The sequence below is a fragment of the Cynoglossus semilaevis genome, chromosome 15 (assembly GCF_000523025.1).
Source record: "Cynoglossus semilaevis isolate Cse_v1.0 chromosome 15, Cse_v1.0, whole genome shotgun sequence".
Taxonomy (NCBI): Eukaryota; Metazoa; Chordata; class Actinopteri; order Pleuronectiformes; family Cynoglossidae; genus Cynoglossus; species Cynoglossus semilaevis.
This window is the reverse complement of record NC_024321.1, coordinates 16,163,327-16,171,634: the sequence shown is the minus strand read 5'-3', so window position 1 is coordinate 16,171,634 and position 8,308 is coordinate 16,163,327. Positions and strand designations below refer to the sequence as shown.

The window sequence follows — 8,308 nt, the reverse complement described above, 5'->3', positions numbered from 1 at the left end:
GCTGAGCTATGGTCAGGTTTTAGTCATCTTTGTGGGCTGTATCTGTTTTGAATAAGACTTGTCTGGCTTTGTCCTAAACTGATGTCATCATTGGATTAATTTTTCAGTTGAGTATCCAGCTAACTGTTAGCTAGACTTGGGAAGTTTGCACATGAAAAATGGTCTACAGAAATCTTGGTATTTGATATTTGGATATCAATTCTATCATGGAGGTTTAATCCACTGTGGGAAGTGACACCGAACACTGTTTAAAAAAATGAACAAAACATCTTTTTTTTGTTTGTTTTATTACCCAATTTAATACTTCAAATATTCTATCCCCCTTCCAGACACTAAGCTCATTCGATACAATGATAAGAGAAAACACATTTTCAAGAGAGGAACTCATCACCATATACATCCCATGACTTCTTAAAATGACTGAGGGGATTTTTTTTTTTTAAATAATGTCTGTATTCTAAACCTTAAAGTAATGCCTCTGGGTTAAAGAAGTTTTTACCAAAAAAGTCCAAAAAACCCACAGTGACGAGTCTCGGTATAACTAACATTTCCTTGAGCTGTGCTGTGTATAAAGTTAGGTTTTCTCAGGGGCAGAAGTTGACTCTCATGAATCATGTCTAACCTCGCTCGACAGAAAGTTTGGAAGCTGCTCGTCTTTTGCTTCTTTTTCTCCCTCCCTCTCCCTTTCCCTCCCTCTCTCTCCCTTTTCTCACTCTGTCTATCCCTCCATGACTCACTTTAATGGACAAAAGAGCCATTCAAGTCCTTTCGCTGTTATGTGAAATTATTTTTGCACACTCCCCTGACATTGAAATTCCTGGTTGATAATTTCTCAGGAGTCTGTGATAGTCAACATGCCTCAGCCTGTGCCGACGGATGACTGACATCTGAAATGCAGCGGAGGCTCAGACTCCAACCATTGAAAGTCACAACCGTCCCTGTCGGGACTCTCTCCTTTGGCTGCCTGCATAAATCATGCAGAGAAAAAAAACAAAAAACAAAAACCTTAAGCGATAAAATGTCGACTTCATGTGCGGCTCGCCCCGCGCTCGCAGTCACAGGTGGAGAACTTCAAGAGGCAAAGATAAATACTTGAAGGTGGTGTGTGTATGATCCGGTGCCAAGAGGGAGGAACTCTCAAAAACAATCAGAGTCGTAATCTGAAAACTGTTAGGACGAAGTCGGTGCATGTGCATTTAAAAAATGATTAAAAAGTTCTACTAGTACTGCAAGGAATTAACTGCAATATTTGACAAAAGTTTCCTCCTGGTTGACGCACCTAAAGTTGTATATTTAAAATATATATATATATTTATATATTATTTCATAACTTGCTCAAAACCAGCATTGCCCCCCAGTGAGGTGGTTAACAGCACTCACCTGTTGTGTTAACAGGAAACAATTACTTATATATGTAAGTCAATACGACCTCCTGCCGGGTCTTTAATTAGACACACACTCTAATGTTACACAGTGCAGTTCAACTTTATAACCAGGCCAAACTCCAGGCTCTCCAGTCTGGACAATCGGCTGGGGTATCAGTGACCACAGCCCTCACCCTCACCCTCCCCCCCCTCAAGGTTGCACTCTCATTACCAAAAAGGGGGGGAAAAAATAGCAGCGGACAGATGTTTGTCATCTGCAAAGAGAAGCACTTTTAAACTTTCCCTTGTTTTTTTTCCTGGTACGTTGGCTGCAATTCTTGTTCTTTCCGTCCCATAACAAAGACAAGGTCTTACCCTGCGAGGATAAACATCCAGGGCTACAGGTGTGGACTTCTGCAGCAGTCAGCGACAGGTAAAAGTCCAGCATTGAGCGCTCCTTCCTGTTTGGCGTGTGCTGGTGAAGTGGCTCACCTGTGCTGCAGTGGGTCTGACTGTGTCAGGCAGCCGGAGTGTGTGTACTGCCCCTTTTACAGTTCCTTCAGACTCACACACACACAAAACCTCCTCCCCCTTTTACCTCTGCTCTGCTCTCCCTCCTTCCATCTCTCACTCAACTGAAACAGACGAAGGACAGGGTTGGGAGGGGGGTCACTTGGACCACAGAGGGCTCTTTGTCTGGGAGCTTTTCATATGGTTTCCTTCAAGCTTGCATACTGAACACATTATGCTATAATATATTTTCATATTCAACCCAGGGATGTGGAGAGAGCAGTGGGCCCCACTCTGTTCTCCTACTCCCCTCACCCCCCACCCCCTTCTCTCCTCTCCCCTCCACGTCCTCTAGCTTCCTGACAGAGAAACCCAAATAAAGGCTGGGATAAAAAATGTAGGAGCAGGTTCCTGTTTCACCCACGGTCTTCAGCTTTAATTGAATAACAGAACTGACATGAGACGCCAACCAGTTTTCTACCATGTGTGCACCGTGCAGTAATACTTTTGTTGTAGCACTTTTTGACAGTCACAGTCGAGTCAACTGAAAATTCTGCCCTTTATATTTGCATGACGCGCTCCAGAACATTTGTGACTAGCCGCGGAAAAACACCAGGAACCAGGAATGAGCGCATGAGTCTTGAAAATTTATTTACAAATGCGGAAAGTGCGATCTCTAAACTTTTAGACGATGACTAACCCAAACAAATCTGAAAATAGTTATTATAATAAAAATAATATTTATAATAGTTTAGAATTTGGGCACGACTCAAACTTGAAAGAAAGGTTTTTTGTTGACTGCTCACTGACGCCTGGAGTTTTGTTTGCACCAACGCTAAAACTGCTCCAGCAAAGACCAAAGATCACATTGTCACATTCCCTGTTCCTGTACTGGAGAATTACAGTGGCAGATCGAGGAATCTTCTAAATAAGGAGCCCCAATATTCACAGAGGGGCCAAGTATTTGTCCAACATCTTTGCACGCAATCCCTGGTTTTTAATCCCAGGATTATCTTGAATTTCGCCTGGAATCAATAAAGTATCAATCGACCTTTCTAGCTATCTATCTGTTGGTAACAGAAGGGACAAATGAGTGACAGGAAAGGGGCACTTCAGGGGGCCAATCAGATTTCAGCTGTAGCCTCACTCCTAGAACTCAAAAGTATCTTTTGAATACTTTCTATTTGGGGCCGTTAACAGCTCGTCCTAGAACTCAAAAGTATCTAGGACTTTTGAGTTCTAGGAGAGTTCTGAAGAGTTTGTCTTGACGTTCTAGGTGTTCATGGGTTACGAAGAAAACTTATATTTTACATGGTTTTTATTTGTTTTATTACCCTGGTATCCAGGACACACACATGGTGATTTTGTTTTGGTTGTAAAAGGTTTCCTTTTTTTCCCCACCAGGTGAATGATGACGCGGTCCAGACGATCCATCACAGCCAGTCTCTCACCTTATCCTTCTACATCACCGTTTTTCCTGCTCTAACTCTCTCTCCCACTGCATTCTTCCATCCTTCTTCCATCATTACCCTGTCTTTCCTCAGTTGTCTGTCAAAACAGATCGCTGGTCGCCTTCTCCTTCCTTTATGGCCCCACTTTGAGACACTTATTTGGATTCCTTCTCCATCGGCCCACCCTCTTCATCACCATTCCTGTGTGCTTCCTCCTTTGACCCAATCATTCCTGACATGTTTATATGTGTACGACCCCATGCAGCTGGGAGAACAGCCATTATGGGTTGTTTTGTTTTTTTTCTTCGCCTCCCATTCTACATCTCCAGTGGTCGGCCCAGCTCTGGTCTTTGGCATGATGGAGCGCTGTGTTTATGCATCTGTGTGTGTGTTAAAGCTAGGGCACATTCCTCCAGAAGAAGGGCCCTGCTGAAAAGCGAGTGCTGTGGAATTTCCACAGTAATCTGGTTTGAATTCCCTCTCAAGTCGGATCCATCTTCGGAGGTTATTAAAGAGTGTCTACAGTGAAGGCCTGGACTGATTAGAATCATACCCCGATCCCTCGCTCCTCTTTCCTTACCCTCCAGACCGTCGCTCGGCAGATCCACTGGATGTAATGGGATACGGCCACATGGCTGTTCAAAGGCACGGCTTCAGTGTAAACACACACAGAGAGAGAGAGAGAGGGAGAGAGAGGGAGGTCGAGGCTCTGTGAATGACACCCATCCCTTGGTGTGCGAGGGTACGCCTTCCTTCTAACTCTATTTTGACAAACTCACCAGGATTGTGAGTAGAACTGATTCAGTTAAGGCACGGCTTATGTTTCAGCGCTGCCTCTGTTTATTTTCAGTCGTCCGACATCTGTGCTCCTCATAAACTACCTCCGAGAGTGTTGTGGTTTGAAGCCTGGCAGATCGAGGGTGTGTCCTGGTGCGGTTTGATGATGTAGACTACTGTGCGGCCACATTTGAAGGAGACAGTGTGGCAGTTTAATTCCCTCACGCTGCCGCCTCGCTGCGACGCTCAACACACACGACTAATTTCACTTTTGAAGTCTGAGCAGACGAGGAGAGTCGACCTGGTTCCTGATTAAACCCCAAACCTCACACGCACTTTCTGAAGCCAATATATATGCTAAATATACTGCAGGGGCACGGATCCCACTATGACACAGTTCTTCTGAGCCGCTTCCTCAGACTGGGCAGGGCTGCAGTGTGTGCTGTGGTGTATGACACCAGTCAAAAAGTTCTAAGACAACTGCTGCGATTTCCAAAATCATCCATTTTTGTTGGATAAATAAAACTTCTCCAACAACTTTTTACCATCACATCATCCATGTTTATCGACACTTTCACAGCTACTGCTTCAGAACACTGAAAAAAATCAAATATTTTCACAGAATAAAAGGACATATATATACACATATATATGTATATTATATATATATTATATATATTATATTATACATGTATAATGTATAATATATATACACATATCAGTGATTTTTTTTCCCCCTCACTGCAACACGAAAGAAAACCCACTGTGCCTCCAGAAGGCCGCGCCCTCCACTTTGGGTTCCACTCTGCTATGTTTAAAGCTGGGAATACGTTTTCCATTTAGGCTCCACAAAGAAACAAAGTACTGACAGGAATAGTGGTCCTGTATGTGTGTGTGTGTGTGTGTGTGTGTGTCAGTCTTGGATCCACACCACTATAAGCATATGGCAGGAGCCCTGGTGCATTAATACACAGACTGAGACTGAGCCTAAACCACAATCAGCTGGCTCAGTCTCAGTGTCTGTGTGCTTTTGAACACACACACACACACAAACACACACACACACATGCAGACGCACAGACCCAAAGCTGCTATTTACCCAATTTTTTTTAAAAGACCAACTCAATCACCGTTGCCTACTTTAATGTGCTTTTGGCACCAACGCGGCTCAGACGTGGGGGAATCAAAAATAATTGCGTTTGTGTCTCAGGGGCCTGACCTGGACACCATCATCGTTTTCCTGACTACGAGCCGAGTCTGGGTTTGATTTGTAACATTAAGAAGTCATACATTTTTAGAGTTATCTCGTTTGAAATCCCACTCCGAGGTGTTCACGTCGCTGCGGCTGCCAAAACAAACAAACACCGGATGTTGCACAAAAGAGGTTTTAATCAGTCGGATTATATTGAGGCGGGTTTGTGAGAAGAACAAACAATCGCTTCCCTTTCTGATTACAGTGTTTTTGTTCTCATTTGGATGAAATATTTCACCCGAGATCAGGAGTCTGAAGAAAAAGATTTGTGTACACCTTTTACGTGTAGTCATGGTGGTAAGTTACACAGGACATTAGACGGCCCGCTGGAATGTCATGCCACACTCTGAGACCCAAGAATTCGGGGAAATGGGTGGAGGCACAAACCTGTCACTGCTGCTGCCAGATGACTGGTTGTTTTTCCTGATTCCTGTCTTTCTAGACTTCAGGATTTAAATACCAAAATCATTAAAAGTGAATGTCTCAAATGTAGCAGCGTTTTCGTCTTCACACAAAACAGCCCAGTACGCTGGGGTGTAAACGAAATGATGTCACATTCTGTTAGTTTCGGCCCATTTCCATCCAAATGCCTTTCAGCTCCGCGGCCAGGCCTCTCTCCGCAGATGGGATAGAAACAAGGCGGGAATTATTCTACCAACAAGAGGCGCTCTCTTTGTCTGCAGCAACCGTCCTGCAGAATGTAATCAAATTTAGCCAGAGGGACAAAAAAAAAAAAGAGAAACCACCAAACACCGATCTGGTTGGCTGCCATGCAAAGATTGGTGCTCAAGGTGTGCTGCACGACGCAGCATCCTCGGTGAACATTAAATCATCTTACCTCCTGCAAATAACATTAGAATGCGAGCCCAAGATTTCTGCCGCAGTCATTGTGAGTGGGCAGTGAAGTGAAATGCCAGGAAATCCAAGGCCCCGAAAAAAAGGAGTAACAGAAAGGAGAAGAGGAGGGAAATGGACTGGTGTTTGTCTAATTTTTTCCAGCCTGAGATGAAAATTGAAATTCATCATCTTTTGTAGTTTCCTGAAGCTGTTGTGCACACACTTCACAATCAAAGCCTGGCCGCAACACAAACCCTACTTCATACACGTAAATATTTAGTCGAGTTCGTTCTGATCAAAAGTCTCGGTGGGGGCGGAGGGGCGGGGGGGGCAATTATGCAATAACACTAACATGTCCACTCCTTACTTGCGTTACATCTGGAAGCAGTTACGTCCATACCTTCATACCTCCTGCCATCTGGGCTCTGCATGGACCTCTTACTTTTTTACACCCCGAATTAGGAGAATATGAAGGATCATTTTCCATTCTGCAGGCCCATATTCAGTTTCTGGACACTAGAGGCTTTGTTAGTTCACTTTTTTTTTCTTTTGAAACCGAGGCCGATTCTACATTTCAGTGAAACTAAGCCACTGTAGAAGGTTTCCATCGTACAAATGGGAATAAGTAACTGTAACAAGATTTTCTGACTTCCAGACAGCTGCAAAAACATTTATGTCGAATGTCGTTCGAACCATATTTGAGAATGATTTCATTCATAATGCGAAATAAGTTTACGTGGCTGGTTCTGGGGGGAAAATGACATCAAAGTGTGGCCACTGAATCTCGGTGTCATTTCACTCGCCTGTTAAGGCCTGAGGGGGAGCCAAACCGGTGAGTCAGGCTTTAATCGGTGTTCCTGCTGCTCACATTTAGGCCCAGTCTCCACAGTATGTTCTGCTCATCACTCATCACTCCATGGCTTTAATAGTCTTTCCTCTGGCCTGCAGCAGACTCCCGTGCTCCGAGACCAGAGGAGATACTGGCAGGAACATGACTTTTCAGGTTGGTGGGAGGCGAGGGGTGTTTGGGGGGAGAGCTGAAAGAGTCTACAGAGGCCAAAGGATGGGTCACGGTTAACGGCTACACCAGAGGCTGGAGACTGTTATTTATCCTCCTGATGCTCAAGGGACCAGCAGAGACTGGAAACAGTCAGCGAAGACAACCCCGTGAGCCGTCCGACGTCCACCGGCGGCCTGACAGCTGGGACGGAACAGCTACACCCGAGTTCCACCGCACCTCGGAATAAAATAATAAAAATCTAATAATAATGAGCGTCTCACTCTCAGCAGCCTCTCACTTCCTTCAAGGGCAACAATGGATGACGTTCGCGTGAGTCGGTTCATTCGACCCAACAGGAAGTGATACATTGCATCAGCATCATCAGGAGAGGAACCCATTCATGTGCAGCTTAATTAAATATACTGAGATTTTAGGTTTTTCATTCACGGAGGGTTTCACCATGTGACAGGAATTAATGGTGAAGTCATTCAAACACCGCGGCTCACGGCGCTTCATCAGGTTCACACTGACATATTCATCAATGGTTGAATCCATAAAAGACATTTAGAGGAAGGAAAAAAAAAACCTGACAATCTTGGGAAAGAATTTCTTTGTGAAAGTTACTGGCAACTCGATTACATCCGTACCTGAGGAAAAAGTTTCGAAACACTCTCGAGTGTTCCTGTGAGAGGTCACAGGAAAAGTTAAATTTATCTGTGTGAAATTCACTTTATACAGTTCCTTAAAGTGAATTAGATCTGCAGGTTTCTGGAGGATGAATGTACGTGTTTCTTGGTGACAATTAACATGTCATCAGTCACTGCTTCACATGATGGAACATTGATTTTTCTCATTTAAATTGGTTTGTGGTTCTCAAAATGGGGTCAACACCACCCTAGGGGCCATAAAGCTATTGTAGGGGGTCACATCCAGATAATTGAATTTTAATTCCCATTTTTATTTTTAACATAGTGGGGACCATTTTAAAGCAATATTGTGGCGAAACATGGGAGGAATTGACAATAATTCTATTTTTAAAAATGGTGGAGGTGAAGATAATTTTTTTTTATTTTAATCAAAGTGAACTCAAGGTCAGGCAATTTGGGGCAAATTTATA

At 43.9% G+C, this 8,308-nt stretch overlaps 1 protein-coding gene across 2 annotated transcripts in view; it reads right to left on the bottom strand.

Moving 5' to 3' along the window:
- synpo (synaptopodin) overlaps positions 1-1,959 on the bottom strand; it is a 17,319-nt gene extending 15,360 nt beyond the window's left edge. For both annotated transcript variants that reach the window (XM_025063082.1, XM_008327441.3), the window contains exon 1: positions 1,740-1,959. The gene's annotated coding sequence lies outside the window, so the exon portion shown is untranslated. The remainder of the gene's footprint in view (positions 1-1,739) is intronic.
- Positions 1,960-8,308: the final 6,349 nt, after the last annotated feature.